This window comes from Acinonyx jubatus, chromosome X (assembly GCF_027475565.1).
Source record: "Acinonyx jubatus isolate Ajub_Pintada_27869175 chromosome X, VMU_Ajub_asm_v1.0, whole genome shotgun sequence".
Classification (NCBI taxonomy): Eukaryota; Metazoa; Chordata; class Mammalia; order Carnivora; family Felidae; genus Acinonyx; species Acinonyx jubatus.
Window position 1 is genome coordinate 2,859,884 of NC_069389.1, and position 21,004 is coordinate 2,880,887.

Here is a 21,004-nt window from a genome sequence, read left to right on the forward strand (position 1 = left end):
GATAGTTAATTAAGAGGAGATCATGAGGGACTAATCCAGTATGGCTGGTATCCTTATCAAAAGGGAAATTTGGGCATACATGGAGAAAACAGGGTTATGCTGCCACAACCCAGCGACCTTCCACAGGCTAGAGGCAAGGAAGAAAAGAGACCCTCCTCTGGAGGCTGCATGGAGCGCCCAGGCTGCCCAAATCCCATCCCAGACTTCTGGCCTCTGGATCTGTGAGATAACACATATGTGTTGTTTTCAGCCACCGCGTTTGTTTTGTTTATTGTTTGTTTGTACGGCAGCCCTGGAAAACTCATGTTTTCCGGGAGTTGGGGTTTGATATTGATTTGACGTAGGCGATTCGGCTCAGTTTGCCACTGGCTCCTACAGCCTGCGGCTGAGCCCTGTGAGCTCACGGGAGACGTTCTCTTCTCCGTGGCTAACAACTCAATAGGGCAAGAGAGTTCAAGTCTCAAGGAAGCTGCTTGGAAGGCGTCAAGAGACCATTCCTACAAACGACTGAGGACCTTCAGGGAAATCAAGGAGAAAGAAAACAATGAATGTCCTCTGTTTGTAGTTTCCCTAACATATTTTACAGGCATTTAAAATGGTGACAGGTTTGGGCACCTGGGTGGCTCAGTCGATGGAGTGTCTGACTTTGGCTCAGGTCATGATGTCACACATGGTTCACGAGTTCGAGCCCCGGGTCGGGCTCTGTGCTGACAGCTCAGAGCCTAGAACCTGCTTCCGATTCTGTGTTTCCTCTCTCTCTGCGCCTCCCCTGCTTGTGCTCGCTCACTCTCTGTCTCTCTCTGTCTCTCTCTGTCTCTCTCCGTCTCAAAAATAAACATTAAAAATATTTTTAAATGGTGACAGGTTAAAATGATTGGCTCACTTTAGTTTTCACGGAAACCATGTGGTCTTCATTATTCTTGGGAGGTCTTTCCTTTCTCCAGAGATGTGGTTTGACTCTGGGCACAGGACCGGTCATAGTCTGTCTGTCTTGATTTCACAAATCCTTTTGTATTTACTTCGAAGGTACTTTGTATTCTCCCACAAAAGGCAACAAAAACAATTGTGATGAAGGACTTCCTCGCCAGATGAGTGTGATTAATTACACATAGCATAGACCAGGAGTCTATGCTAGAGAGAATCGTCACGTCAGAGTAATTCTCATTTGGGCTTTGACCTTCCCTCACCTTTTGATGAAAGTCTCTCAAGACTCCTGCTTCTTCAACTGACCTCTTGCTTCCTTTATTTTAAAAGAGGCCAGTTTGGGTTCTTGAAGCAGATTCTTTCATTTCTTTGTTCCTCTGCTTTTGCACCCATTATTGCATTTCTCTGTCTTGTATTCCCTCTGTAGATCACCCCATATTGTTGCCTCTTGCATGAAAAATGAAACGAAATCTTTTCCGGATCTGACAGTGTTCCTTCCCACTTTGTTCATTTTCAGCATTAGGAGATGGATAATACTCTCTCTTCAGTCAACACGGGGATTGAGTTTAATGTTTACGTAACACTGTCCTTCCTGGTTCCCTTTAAATACACCTCACTTGCCCTCCACATGCCATTTGGGTCCTAATTACATCCATTACCTGGGTATATTCACTCAGTGCACACTGAACTATAGGAGATATGATATGTTGGAGGCTCAGTTATTAATTTGTGAAGAATTCTATGGAGGTCTCCCTTCCTTTTTTTTCTCATATAGACCCAGATTTTTTTAGACATCTGAGTCAAGTCTTCAAGTACACAAGTCATTCTCCCCCACACCTGGTCCTCCAGCCATGTTCTTTTCTTTGCTTTCTACTTTTTACATTTCGCTGCATCCAGGACAAGACTCTGGTCTTGCAATTCATTTAATATTCTTGGCGTTTCTAGAATTATCTCTAGGAAGCCAGGTGTCCTGTCTTTTCCTTTTGCATTTTCTAGTTTCCATGTTCATTGTAAAGGGTAAGCAGACACCTGTCTACTCTGTCCTGAAGGACCTACAGCATATAACTCTTGCCCAAATCCATTAGGTTGTTTGACTCACGATGTGCCAAGAACAGAAAAAGTAAAGGCCTAAAAGACATTTTGATTTCTCTGTGTATCATTTCACTTTTCTTTTTCTTTAAGTTTATTTATTTATTTTGAGAGAGTGCATGAGGAGGGAGGCAGAGAGAGAGAGAGAGAGAGAGAGAGAGAGAGAGAGAGAGAGTCCCAAGCAGGGCAGAGCCGACGTGGAGCTCTAACTAATGAAACTGTGAGATCATGACCTGCGCTTAGGTCAACAGAGCCACCCAGGCGCCCCTCGCTTTTCATCTAATAGTCTTTGTGTTAACTCCTCTTGGATTCCCTACCAACATCCAAGTGTTCAGAGTCAGAAGGATGATAATTATGTTTTTGAGATCTGGACTCAGAGTAGTTAGGTGACAACTCATCCTAGTTTTCTTGGGAGTTCCTGGTTTCTTGGGATGTAAGACTGGGAATCTTACATGGTAGGAAATCCCGTAGTGCTGAGCCAACAGGGGGAACTAGACACCCTAAGAGTGGTGATTAACCATATGGAATTTCAAGCCTTTCCACGGATATCCTGGTCACTTGATGTGGGACCTGGCTTTCTTCACTGTGTGTTTAAAAAGGTCACTGCAGTGCCAGTAAGAGCCATTGTTCTTGCAAACTCTACAAAGCGCTGTGCAGTTTCCCCAGCCTTGCTTTCCAGCTTTACCCCTTTCGACATGCCTCCTGCTACTGTAAGACCCTCTTCTCAAAAAGATACACGGGCGTCTGGGTGTTTTTAGAAGCCCGTGAGCATTTCTTTAGCAGAAAGGCCACTGTCACTGGCCAGTCAGTGTGCAACTTACATGCTTCAAAATTACCTCCCACTCTCCCCTGTTACTACTCCTTCCTCATAGTTTCTGTCCTTCGACAGAAATGTCCACTCCAGGTTGGTATTTGTGCTATGCTTTTGTGCTGAAACCCTGTGCCAAAAACAGTTCCTGGTGCATATATAGGGGCAGGGTTGTCAGATTAAAATACAGGCAGCTTCGTTAAATTTGCATTTTACATATAGCATGGGCATAAGTTACGCTGGGAAGAGAAAGCTTTGTTGTTTATGTCAAATTCAAAGCTTGACTGCCCATCTCCATTTGTGTTCACTGAGTCTGGATCATGGGACTCTGCAGGCTGACCAGTCCCAAGATGTGTAGTCGGTAACCTGGAGGCTGACCAGTCCCAGGACGTGCAGTCGGTAACCTGGAGACTCAGGGGAGCCGATGAAAGAGTAAATTTTCTCTTGATCCGCCTTCTTCTTTACGTAGCGAGCCTCACTTCCATAAAATCGGACCACCACAAGTGACTGTAGATCTGGTTACATATGTACATCTGGACTTGATGCATTCAACAGTGCGGTTTCATTTGCAACCACCGAAAACATTTTCAGCGGTGGTGAAGCGTGCAGGCACCGAAGGGGTAAATCTCACATCTCCACACGGGAACAGCAGCACCACAAACACACCTCAGCACCTGTCCTTGTGAAGGTTTCTCTCCAGAAATTCTCTCCTCTTTATGCGCCTCGGACGCCCACTAAGCCATACAACAATCCCACAAACCTATCCACATAGGGAAAAAGAATCTGCCAACCTCCGTGATGCATCCGATGGCCGTGCTAACTGCGATAAATGCACACGGCAGGCAGTCGTCATAAGCATAGGTATTGATAGGACTAGAGGAGATACCCCATGGTTCCTGCAAATGTCAGAGGGGGCGGCTTCCTGCCTGAAGGTAAGGCACTGCTGTGACTCCCATAGCTCATGCATTTGTTTGCATTTAGTTAGTTTTCAATTGTTGCTTACTTCTTTATTTTAGTTTCAGGGAGATGCATTTATTTTGCCAGATGATGGGCATTGCCTTCCTGGGGGATATGCTGCCGAGCACCGTTCTTTATTACAACATTTATTGTCAATGAACTGTGGATTGTGGTTCCTCCCCCCCTCCTCCGAGGAATGGTTCGATATCATCTAGTCCCACATTGGAAACAAAGGCCCCTGTGGGCACAGATAAATCACAGTGGAAATACGTGAAAGCTGCCTTTGCGAGCTCTCCTAGCAAGATACACATGTGGGCTCAAGGGTCACACCTTCTCCAACTGTGGTGGCAGTGTTAGGAGACGGGCCCGTTATCTTTGGGAAGAATGAGCATTTCAGAGTTTTTAAAGGCAACTATTAGAGGAGCACCTGGGTGTCTCAGTGGGTTAAGCGTCTGATTTCGGCTCAGGTCGTGATCTCCCGGTTCATGAGTTTGAGCCCCACATCGGGCTCTGTGCTGACAGCTCAGAACCTGGAGTCTGCTTTGGATTCTCTCTCTCCCTCTCTGTCTCTCTGTCCCTCTCTCTGGCCTTCCCCCACTGGTGCTCTGTGTCTCTCTTGCACACGCACCCCAAAATAAAGAAACACAAAAAGAATTTTTTAAAATAACTATTAGAAAGTATAACAGAAAGCAATATGCTCATTACCCCCATGCATGCTGTACAAAAACAAAGAGTTTATTTTCACAAGTACTCATACCAAGGGTTTCTTGTGCATTCAGTAGGTCCCTGTTGAGCCCACACCAGCTGGAGAACACTGTTGCAGGTCTGTAGCAGAGAAAGCCGTGACCCACGCACATATGATACCCAGAGCTTCTGTTCCCACAAGGGGAGACAGGAATGGATAAATGCTCAACAGAGAAAATCACAAATATGAATGACGGTCCCTTGGAAGCATAACAGAGGTTACCGAAGCGCAGAGTGGTACAGGGTCATTTAAGCAGAGATCCGAAAAGAGGGGAAGGAGAAAGTCATACCATTATTTTAGTAAAATGATTCCAGAACGAGAGACTAGCGCCTCCAGTGTCCTTTTAAAAACTGATTTTGGTAAAATACATGCCACTTACAGTTTACCATCTTAACCGTTTTTAAGCATACAGGTCAGGAAGGTGACGTATGTTCCCCTTGTTACGCAACCACCTCCAGAATTCTTTTCGTCTTGCAAAACTGGACCTCTGCCCTCATTAAACACCCGACTCCCCGTTACACTCCCCCAGCCGCTTACAACCACTGGAAGGGTTCTGCTTTCTGTGTCTATGAATTTGCTGCAAGTTCCTCATAGAAGTGGAATCATACAGCATCCATGTGTTTGTGTCTGGCTTATGTCGCTGAGCATAATTGTCTCGGGGTTCATCCATGTAGCAGGTGTCAGAATAGTCTTTGTTTTTAATGGCTGAGTAACATTCCATCAGATGTATATCACGTCTTGTTTATCCATTCATCCATCGATGGACACTTGGGCTATTTCCATTCTTTGGCTATTGTTGATAGCACTGCTGTAAACATTGGGGTGCATGTGCCCCTTTGGATTGGCATTTTTGTATCGTTTGGATAAATACTTAGTAGTGCAATTGCTGGGTGACGGGGTAGTTCCAGTTTTAATTTTTTGAGGAACCTCCATACTGTTTTCCAGAGTGGCTGCACCAGTTTGTGATCCCGCCAGTGGGGCAAGAAGGTTCCTCTTTCTCTACATCCTTGTCAGCATCTGTTTCCTGAGTTGTTCATTTAGCAGAAGCACTATTTGAAAGATAACGGGTCCTAAGTTTCCAATATGGAAGAAAGACATCGTGGTAAAGACTCAGGAAGCACGACCCAGCCTGAGAAGAACAAACAAATAGAAACCCACACGGAGATCTGCCCGAGCAAAATCGCAAAACCAAACACTAAGTCGAAATCTTAACACATGTAGAGAAAAAAATGTTTAAAAGGGTGGATTGCCTTGAGAGAAGGAAGTAGCAGGTGGACCACTAAATTCTCTCAAGAAACAGTGCAAGTCATGACATAGTAAAACGTTCCACTGTCAAATGTTCTTACTAAATTGAAAGAGAAATACAGGTATTTTCAAACAACCAAAACCTAAGCGCATCTGTCATATGCGTGGCAACACTTCGAGAAAGGATTGCAAATCAAGGAAGCTGGCAAATACACAAGAAAGCCACAGTCATATTCAGAATGTAAACTTGATGGTGATGTTATGGGTTTAAAAGTGATGGTGGAACTAAAATAAATGCAACCATGGATGTACTTTAATGGATATAGCTAAGTTTTTCTAATCACCTTCTCTTATCTGACAGTAAAAAGTGAGTTACTATGACACTTTGGTAAGTCAGTAACATACCGTAATCACTAGGGGTATCATTAACAGATTAATAACAGTCTGTATCTTCAGAGCTTATTGGAAAGGAATAGAAAAGGTGAAAAAATAACCAGTTGGAAAAAAGGGAAAAACAGATTATCACTGGAAGTGTGTATGTATGGGCATATAAGGCCCTGTTAAATTTTATATATATCGTAGTATATGGTATACCTACATTTTATCTATCTATGTCTATATCTATCTATCTATCTATCTATCTATCATCCCATCATGCATGCATCCATCCGTCATACCTGTTTGTCCATCCATCCATCCATCCATTTATCCGTCCACCCGTTCATCCATCTATGTATGTTTATATATGCACAATAATAAAATTCATTAAAATGTAGTACTGTTTCTGTGTAAGATACAGAGAGAATTGGACTGAATGAAAACCGTCGGATCGATACATGTCATTTACCAGATACACTGCTCAGATATAAAAATGCAGAAAAGCTGGGGAAGTATCTGCCATGAAAATCATCAAAATATTGTGTGGCGTATGGCCTCTCTCGCTTTCTCAGTGCTGTCTAAAGAAAAAAAAATCTCTAGCCCCCTGGGACACCGAAATATATATGATATAAAACTAGGAAATATTTGCTTACACTTCTCCTAGAAACATTTTCACATACAATAAGGCTTTGATGTGTGGCCTTTGATATTTGCTTCTGTAATGAAAGAACTAAGTGCTCTAACCGCGCCCCCTCCCCCTAGTTGAATGATAAAACTTGTCTTATCTGCCCCGAAGGCAAGTGGTTACAGCTCAGACTTATATGTAGGTTCAGCCCCAAGGCTCCTGGAAGACTGGAGTCCACTTGGGGTGTTTGCACTTGAAGGAGGAATGATCCCATGACCTTGAAGCCATTTGTAGGTGATAAAACTGTCAGAGTCTCACAGGCTCTTGAGAAATTTCATTTACATCCAGAGGGCTGGCATAAGAAGAGCCCTCGCTGCTGGCTCCTTCCCCTGTGGACACAGAGAAAATTGTTTCTTCTTACTCCCGAGGCTGTAAGGTGTTAGGCTACTCACTATGTACAATTGACCTGTGTCTCGTTGCTACCACTGGATGAGGACTCGTTGCTACACTGGATGAGGACTGGGGCAAAAGGTGGGGACACACTTATTATTTGTTGTGAGCTTGTCAATAAGAAATCCATCTCTGAATCATAACACCTTGTGTTCACCTTCAGGATAAAATTAATAAAAAACCCCAAAACATTAACTGTAAGTAAGGTCTTATGGTTAGCGCAGTATCAGACAAAACCATGAAAAATGCAAAAATCGGGGTGGGGGGGAGAGAGGGAAGGAACACTGGAAAAGAGTAAGAGATGAAACACACCAGAAAGGTCTAACAATTCTAGAGGTAACGCACGGGGCGCCTGAGTGGCTCGGTGGGTTGAATGTCTATCGGCTCAGGTCATGAGTTCGTGAGTTCTAGCCCTGCGTGGGGCTCTGTGCTGACAGCCCGGAGTCTGCTTGCTATTCTCTCTCTCCCTTTCTTTGTGTGTGTGTGTGTGTGTGTGTGTCTCAAAATAAATAAATAAACATTAAAAAAAAATAAAAGTAAATTTGAAGACTCCCAACTCCTAACATCATCATAGCACACATCGACAGTCATATGCACTCCAAATTTGACCGCGAGGTTTGGCCCACCTGTTTCAGGAAGGACATACTACTTCACTAAAATATTACTAACGATAGAGAACATTTGGAAAACAAAATTCATCAAATTGAACGAATTAATATATCTCACTCATTGCACCGAACAGTGGAAGCACTCTTGTCCTTTAAAAGGCAAAGCAAAAATTTTAACCAGCTTAACACTTGAAGTCTGAAAAATCCAAAGACTAAAATCATACAGATTATCATGCAGGCAAGTAGTGTATCATAACCCAAAGGAGAGATAGAAGGAGCTCATACATTTGGTTTTTGGAAATAATGTTTTGTTTTGTTTTGTTTTTAAATGCATCCGAGAAAAACTACACCGACACTTGAAGATAGTTTGAATTTCATGAAAAGCTACAAATTAAACCATGGCAAATCAAGTACAAATAGGAGTATTGTGGAACCGCTTTGGAAATACTGACCCTTACCCTTAGTATCGAAAGCCGCTCGTGGGCTTTGAGTTGAGAAATGCTGTGCTTTGACCTCAGCTTTCACCAGATTATCCAGCTGATTTCTTGATAGTCACTGGGCAGTGTGGAAGACCGGTGGGGAGACCACTCAGGGGTCTTGTGAAACCGATCGATGGGACTGAGGGTGGCAGTCCGGCTGAGTGGTCACGGTGGTCTCAGTGAGTGGTGTCTGATTCCTGCAAACATTTTCAAGTAGACCCCTCACGATCTACTTGAGTTTGAATATAACTTGTGAGTGACGAAGAATGTTCAGAAAGCATTGCAAGATTTGGAAGTTTGGAGACTTCTCACACTCAAAGACTAAATGTGGGTGGGCTTGGGGCACGTGATGTTGAGCTCACGTTTGGACATTTCAGATGCGAGAAGTACGGTGGGTGTTTTTATCAGCCAGTTGGCTCGTGTCTCAGACACCCAGCATCAATGGTGGTTTGCATGACTTGGTATTTATTTTGATCTCATGGCCACACAGGCTATGGCTTGTCTGAGACTCTTGATATGCATGTTTTCTCATTCCAGGGCCCATGGTGAGGAATAGCTCTTTATGGATGTGGCACGTGTCCATTCTCGTGCCAGAGGGAAGGGACCGGAGTCTGCTGCGATCCTCACAATCTTGTTTCAAGTTTCTTCTCACAGGTGGCACCTGGCGTTCCTGCGGTAGTGCATGTCATACAGTAAGAACTTGATATTAATCCGCTGCATTTAGCCATGTGAGGTCATGCAAATGTGGGTGGGTCCCGGTCAGTCATGGAGCAACTTTTCTTCATACTTTAGCTCACCTTTGCTCCTTACGTAAGCCTCACACTGCTCCAGGCTTTGGAGTGAATTCAAGAGAGAATTGACAAGGAGAAATAGGAGCCCATGAGTCTAGACAACTCTTTTGAAAAATTTTACAAGAAGAAAGCAGAAAAACATGGCATACTTGGAGAGGAATATATACCTTTTTTTTTAAGTAAACTTTTTTTTTGTTTAAGTTAGGAGAAATAAATCAAAAGAACTAACTGGCACACCAGAAACAAATAATATGAAAAGAAGTGAAAGAGTCAAATACAGCAGGAACATTTTTGCAAACGTACAGCCCTTAAATCAAGAGTGACTGATGGGTGATGGTATTGAAGCGATAACCTCACGTTGAACACAAGTCAGCTAGGTAAACGTTGCTGTCCCAAGGCTAAGAGATTGTCTGGAAGTAAAGGCGGGTAAAGGGTTGACGAGTTGTGCGTGTAACAACTTACTCTGGTAACGCTGTGTTGGCTTCCATGAGGTTGTTGACTTCACACCTATAAGAGGGTTTTTCTCCTGTGCAAGTTATAAAGAGTGCATAACCTCCCATTTCAGTGAGAAACATGCCATTTATCCACTAAATGTGTATGTAGGGCCATTTGGTTGCCCTGATTCCAGTAAGAGTAGAACAGTCTTTAGTCTTATTGGAGCACATGCATGTGCATGCCAGAACAAACCTTTCTGCACGCAAGATAAGAAAGTCTGGACCAAAATTTTCTTTGAAAACAAGGCCGGGATTGAATTTATTTGTCAAGGGGGAAAAAAAGAAAAAGAACGTCCAACTCCGTAAAACTGCTATTTTGTTTTGGGCATTAGGATCAAGCAAACATGTTTCACTATGGCTCAGTGGGTCCTAGTATTTCTTAAGTTTCCGCCCAGTCAGGAAACCCTTTCAACATCTCCATCCCTGTGTACGTGTACATGAAAATAACAGTCCGTCTTGTGGGCAAATATGTCCACATCTCTGGGAACAGGCTGCGGGACGCGGAACAACAGTCTGTAAAGACATTGTGGACAAGCTTACCCCCCTGCCCCTGCCTTCGTAATTTCTCGAATTCCCCCTGCGACCCATAGATTATTTCGAATATGGAAATCTTCAGCGCAAGAACCTAACCAGGACCAGAGAATTCACAGTAAGAGACGGCTGTTTTCAGTCCTGCTCCTGAGGCAGGATGTTCTATTCAAAGGAGTTGGCTTCCCAAACTTCATTCAATAAATCCTCCTCCACTTTTAAGGCTTCTTTACAAAAACACCAAATGCTTGCTTGGACTTATTCTTACGGCTTCCTTAAAAAACAAACAAACCAACAAAACACAAGTTCTAAGCCTCTTTCTTTATTGTGATTCAAATTACTCTTCAAATCCTCTTTCCTCTAGAAGTCAGTAACAGACAGTTTTCTATTTCCCTCTTCCCTTGTATTGGGAATTGCATCTTTGGTGATTGTCTTCATTGCATAAATACTCTTGAATATTCTCCCTATGTGTTTTTTTTATTATTAAATGAAACTCTGTGTATGTACGGAAATTTCATGTAAACCATTCCCTATAAAATGCAGTTCCATAAAATACTGTTTTTTTTTACTTCACTTCCGTGGGTGTTTACGACTGTAAAAAGGAACAGAGTTACAAGATCTCCCTTTCAATGCATTTCCATGAGATGCTAGTTGAGAGGACAGTATTAGATGGAAATCCAGTGAACTTACCCAAATCATCACTATCTTAAATATTAAATTCCAGGAATCAGGGACAGTGTTCAGTTTTCTTTGTGTGACAGAGGTTCTCATCATTTCAAGGCTAGCTCAGTGTAGAATGTAAACACATTCAAGTTGTACGTCTGGTTGAAACATTTTGCCCGCGTTCCATTTATAATGTAATTTTACCAAGAGATGGCAGATGGCCAAGGCGTTTGTTTCACAAGATGGAGCACCTGGTGGAACACGATTGTTTCTTTTGTGAAAGGGAGAAAGAAAAAAAAATTACTTCTTTTTAAAATCAACATTCCAGAAATTTCTCTTCAAAATTGACATAAAACAGACCACATACAACATTTCCTAACGCCTCCCTAAAGCGTTCGTGGAAAGGTTTGGCACGGCTGACAATGCAGATGCTCCAAAGAGATGCTTCTAGAAAAGGCGTTGTCTTTTGTAGACCAGACCGTACGGGGGTTTCCAAAGCACTTGTGGGTTACCGAGAACGAACACGGCATCACCAATGTGTCCTTCCATCGTGTCTTTGAAACCCTCATCTTGCCTATTCATCCTGAACCTCTCTTCTTTTCCCCTTGTTCTGTTAGCACCTCTTTACCGCTATTAAAATTACCAGTGGCTTCCCAGGTCCCAGGCTTCTCCCTAAGGTAAGCACAAAGTGCTTACAGTATGATTCTGAAAACGTTTCGAGTATTTCCTTTATCTTATGCGGGGTTGAGTTTGTTTTCTCTTTTTCTAGCTTCGTAGAACATTAATTTTAATCCTTATAAAACATCTGATATTATGCATACAGAGCTGAAAATATCCCTCTAATGACCATGATAGCTGCATCCCACACACTGTAATAGGGTCTGTAATACTTTTCTTCTGTGACCTATGGGCTATGCAGAAGTAGTTTGTTTAAATTGCCAGATATCCAGGAATTTGCCAGATAATTGTGTTCATTCATTTTTAACTTAATTCTCTTTTGATCAAAGAATATACTTGATGGGATTTCAGTCTTTTAAAATGTCTTCCTAAATACAGGTTTGAGGGGCACCTGGGTGACTCACTCAGTTAAGCATTTAATTTCAGCTCAGGTCATGATCTCACAGCATGTGGGTTCGAGCCCCGCGTCAGGCTCTGTGCTGACAGCTCAGAGCCCGGAGCCTGCTTCGGACTCTGTGTCTCCCTCTCTCTCTGCCCCAGACCTGACTGCACTCTGTCTGTCTCATATACGTCTCATACATACATACGTATATGCAAAGAGGTAAATTTTTAAAAATAAAAAAAAATATCTTAGTGTGTACTTTATGGGCCAGCAGATAGTCTGTCTTTGTGGATGTTCCACAAGCACTTGAAAAGGAGGTCGTTGGGTGCATATTCTGCCAAGGTGAGTCATTTCACGCATTTGATGGGGTGCCCACATCACACCTGCTCTCACTTCCGCTGTCTTTGCTCCATCAGTTACCCAGAGAGGACCTTCAAGCACCAAATGTGCAATTTCAGGATTTGTCCATTTTTGACTTGAGAACTATCAGAATCACGCTCCCATCTATTTTGAATCTCTGTTGTTATGTACATACATTTTCGTACTTTTCTGCTTTCTTGATGATTAAACCCATTTGTCATTAGGAAATCTCCTTTCTTACGCCCATGTTCGTGGATTCCTGAAATCCACTTTGTCTGATTGCAGTGTAACTCGTTGTAGCTTTCTTAGGACCGGGGTCTGCGTGGTATATCATTCCCATTCATTTATTTAAATTGTTTTTAAGTTTCTTTATTTGTTTTTGAGAGAGAGCAAGTGGGGGAGGGGCAGAGAGAAAGAGAGAGAGAGAGGATCCGAAGCAGGCTCCGCACCATCAGAACAGAGCCCGACTCGCGGCTCGAACTCATGAACCGTGAGATCATGACCTGAGCTAGAACCAAGAGGTGAACGCTTAACCGACTGAGCCCCCCAGGTGCCCCTCCATCTATTTATTTGGAACATATAGGATTCTTATAATTAATATGCATCTCTTATAATAGCATGATGGAGGATTTTATTTTTTATCGAGAGCTTGTATTACACACATGGATTGATGTCCTTAGGTAATTTATATGTTTCATCTAATTTGTTGAGGTGTAACACCTACAGTGAACTACATCCACTTAAAATGTATAGTTTGGTGAATTTGGGGAAATGTATACATCACCATGACCACAGTCTTTCCATAATCAGGGCAGAGAACATTCCCATGATCTCAGAACATTCCTTCTTGCCCCTTTCAGTTAAATCATCCTATTGCAAGCCGTAGGCAACCAATGATATGTTCTCTGTCACTGCAGATATGATTGCACATTGCAAAAAGTCAAACATAGGACATAAGGCAGCGCGTACTCGTCTGTGTGTGTCTTTTTCGCTCAGCATATGGTTTTGAGAGTTTGTACATAGCCTGCAAATATCAACATGGCCATAATTTCTCAACATAAGTCCCTTTTTTTTTTAAGTTTTTAAGTTTCTTTTCGAGAGAGAGAGAGACATAGAGCCCAAGCAGGGGAGGGGGTTGAACCCAACCCAGGGTTGGAACCCACGAACCATGAGATCATGACCTGACCCCAAGTTAGATAGAGCCCAAGCAGGGGAGGGGGTTGAACCCAACCCAGGGTTGGAACCCACGAACCATGAGATCATGACCTGACCCCAAGTTAGATGCTTAACCGACTGAGCCACCCACGTGCCCCGAACAGCAGTTCTTTCGCAGCTGGGTGTACGAATCACATTGTTGTCTCGTCACATTTCACTGCATGTGCATGTACCCTGGAAGGAACTTGCCGTGTAAGCAGCCTTGAACGTACTTGAATAGATATTTGTGCGCCTTTTGGCTTTCATTTGTCTTCGGAAAGGACATAGAAGGATTGCTGGGTTGTATACAAAGATATTTTTAAATAGACTTCATTTTGTAGAACACTTTCAGGGCCACAGTAAAACGGAGAGGAAAGTACAGAAATTTCGCATTCTCCTGTCTGCCCCCAGACATGCACAGCCTCCCCCACCGTCATCATCCCTCACCTGACCTGTGTGTTTGTGAGAATGGACGAGCCTTGCACGGACACACCAGCCCTACCCAAGGTGCACAGTTTACAGCACTTTCAATGTGGTACATTGTGTGGGTTTGGACAGATGTCCAGGGACATGCGTCCACCATTACAGTGCCATACGAGTAGTTTTACGGCCTACGTGCTCTGTGGTCTGCCCCTTCATCCCTCCTCTCTTCCTAATTCCTGGAAACTATGGATCTTTTTATTGTCTCCTTGATTTCACCCTTTTGCGGAATGTCACAGAGTTGGAATCACAGTAGGTAGCCTTTCTAGCATCTTTATTCATTCTTGCCAAAATCTGGAAGCAACCAACGTATCCTTCAGTAGCTGGTGGATATGTAAACCATGGCCCATCCAGACAGTGGAATAGTGTTGAGTGCTAAAAAGAAATGAGCTTTCAAGCCATGAAAAGACATAGAGGAGGAGCACCTGGACGGCTCAGTCTGGTAAGCAGCAAACTCTTGATTTTTGGCCCAGCGGTTCATGAGTTTGAGCCCTGTGTCAGGCTCTGCGATGACAGCACTGAACCTGGAGCTGCTTTGGATTCTGTGTCTCCCTCTCTCTCTCTCTCTTTGCTTGAGATTGTCTCTCCCTCCTCTCTCTGCCCTCCCCTGCTCACTCGCATGCTCTCTCTGTCTCAAAAAAAAAAAAAAATAGAAAAGACATGTAGGAAACTTAAATACAGATTCCTAAATGTAATTTTTGTAAAAAAAATTATATATAAACTCTTAGTCTGTTCAAATCCCTAATAACTTAACATCTTAATTAGTAGTCTCTGATTTAGAGTCCTCAAATAAGAGTACATGATAGATCTTTTAGTCTTTATGTATATATTTACATAAATATAATTTTATTATACATATTTGTATAAGTATAATTTTAATTTATTTAAATTTACATGTATGTGTTTCAGTTTACATCTATCCATCTATCATCTACCTATCATTTATGTACTTAGATAATCTTTGACTTGTAACCCATTCACTTGTAGTACTTTGGTCCTGAATATCTCAATTTTGTTCCTTCAAACAGATGTGTATTTAAAAATACCTATTCATGTTGGGATAAATTACATCCTGACATAAAGCTGTCTGTTCTCATCACTGTTGCTTTCAGAGTATTGATGAAATTAGAAGAGAATGGCCCTTTGTGTGCGTTATGCTTGACAGATTGGCCAGTAAATGTAAGACACAGGGTCCACATTTCACTTCTGCTGATGCTTGCAAGCCAGGAGTCGGGTTTTGTTTTGTTTTGTTTTGTTTTGTTTTGTTTTGTTTTGTTTTGTTTTGTCTTTAAGTTGATCTATTTAACACAGAGAGTACGCGAGGTAGGGCAGAGAGAGAGGGCAGAGAGAGAGAGAATCCCAAGCAGACTCTGCACTGTCAGCACAGAGCCTGATGTGGAGCTTGAACCCACAAATCGTGCGATCATGACCTGAGCCGAAACCCAAGAGTCAGCGGCTTAACCGACTGAGTTCTAATAGCCAAGTCCAGTGTTTAGTTCTGTCTGCACTATTGAAATAGCCTCTACCCTCAAATTCCTTTATTTGCAACTTTCAGAATTCATCTCTATAATCTGGGTCCTGTCATCGTTGCAAATGCTGGAATCCACCCCACCAGTTTTTGCTAGTCATATTTTTTCAGATCCTGTGTGTTTTCAGAGCACCCCCAACTCAACACCAAGCTGCACTGCCAACAACATGATCTCTCGCTACACCCCCTTGCGTCTCCTCCTTCTCCTTCCTTTTCTCAACAGTCCACATCCTTCCCCTTCCTTCCTCTTGAGCCAGCTGCATTGTCACGCAGCACGTTGCCCACCTTGCCCACCTCCCATGTACCCGTTAGCACCCTTAGCGTTCTTCCTTATCCGAATCACACAACTGAGAAGTGTCTTCCCAGAATCGCCGAGTGTTCCCTTCGACACTTCAGTTCGCTATCTTGCTTTATCACGTTTAGCCCCTCAACAGCTACAGACGTACCGTGAATTCTTTCGCAAGGCCTATAGCTGCTCTCATCCCCTTGCCTTCCCTCCTGTGTTTGTCCTTGCGCTCGCACGCATGTTCTGGTGCCCACTGTCTCCTCGAGTTATTTATTAGCAACTAGGGTGGTGACGTTTGCTGTCTCCAGCTCTTTTGGTGAGGAGCATGCTGGACCCTCTGCCCAACAAACCACCCATCCTTCCCTGGGTATGACATGTCCTCCTCCAAGAGTCTGGTCAGGTGTAGTGTCTTTGAGAAATAATCCGTTACTGTTTATTCTCACCTACATAGCCCTTTATATGTGTACGCATCGTGCGCAAAAATATATTGGTGTTGTACTGAAGTCATCATGTTCTTCTGTCCTAGGGAGCAGAAACCCCAAACATGTTAGATTTCTTAATTGAGAGCCTGTAATAAGACTTCATATAAGGCTCACAGTTGGTTGATCGTTGCAATGATCATGGCTGCCTGAGTGATAGAGATCCTAATAAGCTATATCTGTCAACCACAGCAAACCTTGGTGCTATATTACAGCAGTCTGGAATCCAGAAAACAAAATGGCAAACATCTAGCTCTCATTGCAGAGGATTGTTCTGCTCAACACCCGCTCAGCAGACCACGTAGATAGTTTGCAGGAATCGCAGTGTGAAATTAAATCCACATTGTTCATATGAAAGTCAAGTCCACCCAAGGGATAACTCAGCCTGCAACCTGCCTCTTCCTTTTAATCATTCTACTCCTGATGCACACTGAAAATGATATTGAGGAGTGTGTGTGAGCAGCACATTTTCAAATGTCCTGGTACATTTGGCCACTGACTCATAATTTCATTGGGTTTCATAGCAAGGATCCTATAAACTCTGACCATGCTGGATAGCTTCGGGCATTTTGGAGCGATTATCTCAGTAGCAGGCCAAACAGAAAAGAAGCAAGGGGAAAGTATAAATAATATTGAGGACTTAATGTAACAAATCTCAAGGAAATGTGTGGTTGTACTCTTTCCCTGTGGAATATAACTTTCTTCAGAACAAGGATTTGGGCTCCTAGAGACAGAAAGGATGCAACGGTCTTACAATAAATTTTATATATACTGCTTTCTGTAGCACTTAAACATCTTCAGGAAAGAAGTTCCTTCCATGGAAGAAAACAGAGGCGAAACCCAATAGCTCATGAAAGAGCTGGCAACATACAGCAGAATATGGATCATAAGCAGGTGGAACTCAGTAATGAAGAATAAAGGTTGCAGAAACGGAGATGAAATCAAAGAAAAGCTGGAAAGAATACAACCTGCAGGGAAAACAAAAAGAGAGACAGAGGGTAACTAACTACTCATACATTAGAAAAAATATTGCACGTGGTATAAAGTAACCTAGGCCAAAATACTAGGCTGATTGATGAGGATGAAGATTAGGACTGGCCTCAGTTTCTGTGTGGTGATAATCAGAACGGGTAACAGAGAAATGTAGGTAAGAAAGTGGGAACCAAATACGTTGTACATCCAGCCACACTGTGCCTTGAGCATCTAGATACGTGCAAAATTATTTTTGATGAAAAAGAATTCATTCCAGGGCACCTGGGTGACTCTGTCGGTTGAGCGTCTGACTCTTGATTTTGGCTCAGGTCGGGTCCTGCGGTTTGTGGGTTTGAGAGACATGTTGGGCTTTATGCTAACAGTGTGGAGCCTGCTTAGGATTCTCTCTGTCCCTCTCTGTGCAAATCTCTCTCTCAAAATAAACGTTTAAAACAAAAAAAAACCTGAGGGCATAACGTAACCATGAAAGTGTGTTACGGGACACTTTCAGACCACACACTTTAAGCAAAAATGAAAGGGTCCAAGGGAAAACAGATGCAACCCTTCCTAAATATCAGGGAAAAAGTCAACCACATACCAAACCAACACTAATATATGGCATAAGAAAGTATTAATAAGAACTGATCACAAATGAGTCACACAAAAATCTTCAGTGCATTTCAAATTTAATCCTGATTTTAAAATGAGAAAACTGCATAAATGTGTTGCTAACCTAAGGGAAATGAAAACCAGCTAAAACAAACAGAACGCTGCTACTAACTCAGATTTGTTCAGCCCAAAAAGTACCATGTAATCATAGGAGAAATAAGATGGAGTTATCCATGAAAGAGAAGGAAATCACAAAAAGCTCATTCTCACTATTCTCGATATTAATGCCAAGAGCCAGTGTAAGCCCATAAGAGTATAAGGAACTCATACACCTCGGTAGCAAAACAAAACAAAACAACAAAAGAAAACATGATGAGAAAAAGGTCGAAGGAGTTGAACGACTTGAATATGAACAGATCTTTCTCTGCTGAAGAGAGCACTCATCATGAAGGAAAGAAATACAGATCAAAACTACAATGAGAAACCACCTCACACCTGTCAGAATGGCTAAAATCAACAACACAAGAAACAGGTGTTGGCGAGCATGTGGAGAAGTTGGAAATTTCCTCCTGCGCTGTTGGTGGAAATGCTGACCGGTAACAGCTGGTCTGGAGAACCGTGTTGAAGCTTCCCACAAGGTTAAAAAATAGAATTACCCTAGGGTCCAGCAATTCCACTTCTGGCTATTTGTATTATTGAGCCTTAAAAAAGATGAAAATACTATCACATGAGACAACACGGATGAACCTGGAGGACAGTACACCAAATGCCACATGCCAGTCACGGAAGGACAGATATGACATGCGTCCACTTACGCAAGGTGCCCATGCTTGTCCAGTGCACAGAAGCCCACGCAGGAAGGTGGCGCCCACGGGCGGTGGCGAGTGGAAGTGGACAGGTTCTGTGTATCGTGAGCAGCGTTTCAGTCAACGGGATGACCACGTTCTACAACATGGAGCCCATTGTCATGTAATATTAGACAAGTAATAGAAAATCATAGATAAGGTGCTGCAATATGAGAATTTTTATAAAGAGTTAAAATAGATTATACGTACCCATATACACGCATATACATAGCAGTGTCCTTTATCTGTGTAAGCAGTGACAATTTAGAATATATCATTGCAGGTAAGATCTACTTTACGGTAATACCAGAAAGTTTAAATTGTGAACGTATTCCGAGTATTGGTAGGAGAGAAACAGGTATGAGGGAGTAGAGAGGAGCCTTGATCAGATGTAAAAGTATACCGGGTTAATGGAGGAAGAAATTCAACAACAAAATGACATAGGTCCTTCCTGAAGGTTCCTACGAATTATATAAATATATAGTGTTAACGTATGCTTTGTATATAAATATAAAAATGTAAAAATATAAAGTGATTTTATCACAAAAATACAAAAAATATGAAAATATATATAAATATGAAAATATAAAATATAAATATAAAATATTAAAAATATAAAAATACATAAAAACTATAAAATATAGAAAATATAGTAAAGATATAAAAACAGGGGCACCTGGGTGGCTCAATCCATTAAGCATCCAACTTCAGCTCAGGTCATGATCTCTTTTGAGCCCCGCATCCAGCTCTGTGCTGACAGCTCGGAGCCTGGAGCCTGCTTCGGATTCTGTGTCTCCCTCTCTCTCGGTCCCTCTCCCGCACTTGCTCTGTCTCTGTGTCTCTCAAAAGTAAATAAACGTTAAAAAACATTAAAAAAAAAACAACAATACTACATGTATATTACATATGTAGTATATTTACGTATATTTCTATACATATAGATGTATATAATCTATGTATGTAATATATAGGTAATATTTAGAATACTATATATATGTAATAGATCTGTAATATATATAATATGTAATATTATAGTATATTTATATAATATATAACACGTTATAATATATAATAATATATACATAACATAATACACGATATTATATATTATATATGACATACAATATACACTTATATATGTTATATATTGTGTGACAAATATACTATAATTACGTATAATTGATAGGTATATATATAAGACGTACGTATTTATAAAATGGATAGTATGTACCCTTGATAGGATGTGATGAAAATGGCACTGTATGTCTATGATCTTCTTCCCCAAAGCCATAACTCCAGTTTAGTCATTGCAAAAACATCAAGCAAATTTCGCTTGAAACATATTCTTTTTTTAAGGTTTATTTTTGAAAGAGAGAGAGAGACAGACAGAGCTTGAGTGGGGGAGGGGCAGAGAGAGAGGGCGACACAGAATGTGAATCGGGCTCCATGCTCTGAGCTGTGAGCACAGAGCCCGACGTGGGGCTCGAGCTCACACACGCTGAGATCATGACCTGAGCCCAAGTCAGACGCTTAACTGACTGAACCATGCAGGTGCCCCTCACTGCAAAGATATTCTAAAAATACCTGAATAATTGTCCTCAAAACATTTAAGATGATCAAAAACAAGGAAAGTCTGGGAAACTAACTAGAGGTGACTGAGGTGTCATTAGGACTAAATGCAATATGATGTCCTGGATATGATCCTGGAGCAGAAAAGTTACATTAGGGAAAACCGATGAAATCCAAATACTGTATGGAACTTGCTTAATAACAATATATTAAGTATTGATTCATTACAAAAGGAATTCGTAGCTCCTGTCTGAAATGCACTATGTTTTAGTGCCTAGCATATTAGATGAACATGGAAAACAGGAGCTTTTAGTTTCAGTTATAGAAAAGGATTTCTAAAGGATGCTCATGGTTTTTAAAACAGAGCAGAAGAAAAAGAAGTAGGTAAGAAGTGTGAAAGAATAAGCAGATCTTTTTAAAAAAGCATCATGACCTCCTCTTGCAAAACCAATGCAAAGCACACCTGGAATTATCTTATTGTTTTCTGCGTTCATGCTCTGCTTTCCATGTTTCTCCTAAGTCTTTAGAAACTAGTTTATCATGTCTCTCTTACCACTTGCTCTTCTTACTCACAAACTAACCGGTGACTACAATACGCACATCAGCAGACAGGTGTGACCCATGTGTTTTTACATCGTTTGCACCAAGCACGTTCTGTTTACTGTACTTAGAAACATGCATACCAGGAACACTCAGTGTCATGATTTGTGAAGTGCCAATGTGACCAAATGTTTGACAATGTCAGGGTGATAGTTTGCTTTCCTTGTTTTTTCATAGTCCTATCTGGAAATACCTGTTCTCAAGGAAGCCGGTGATTAAGAGAAAAGGAAACACACCA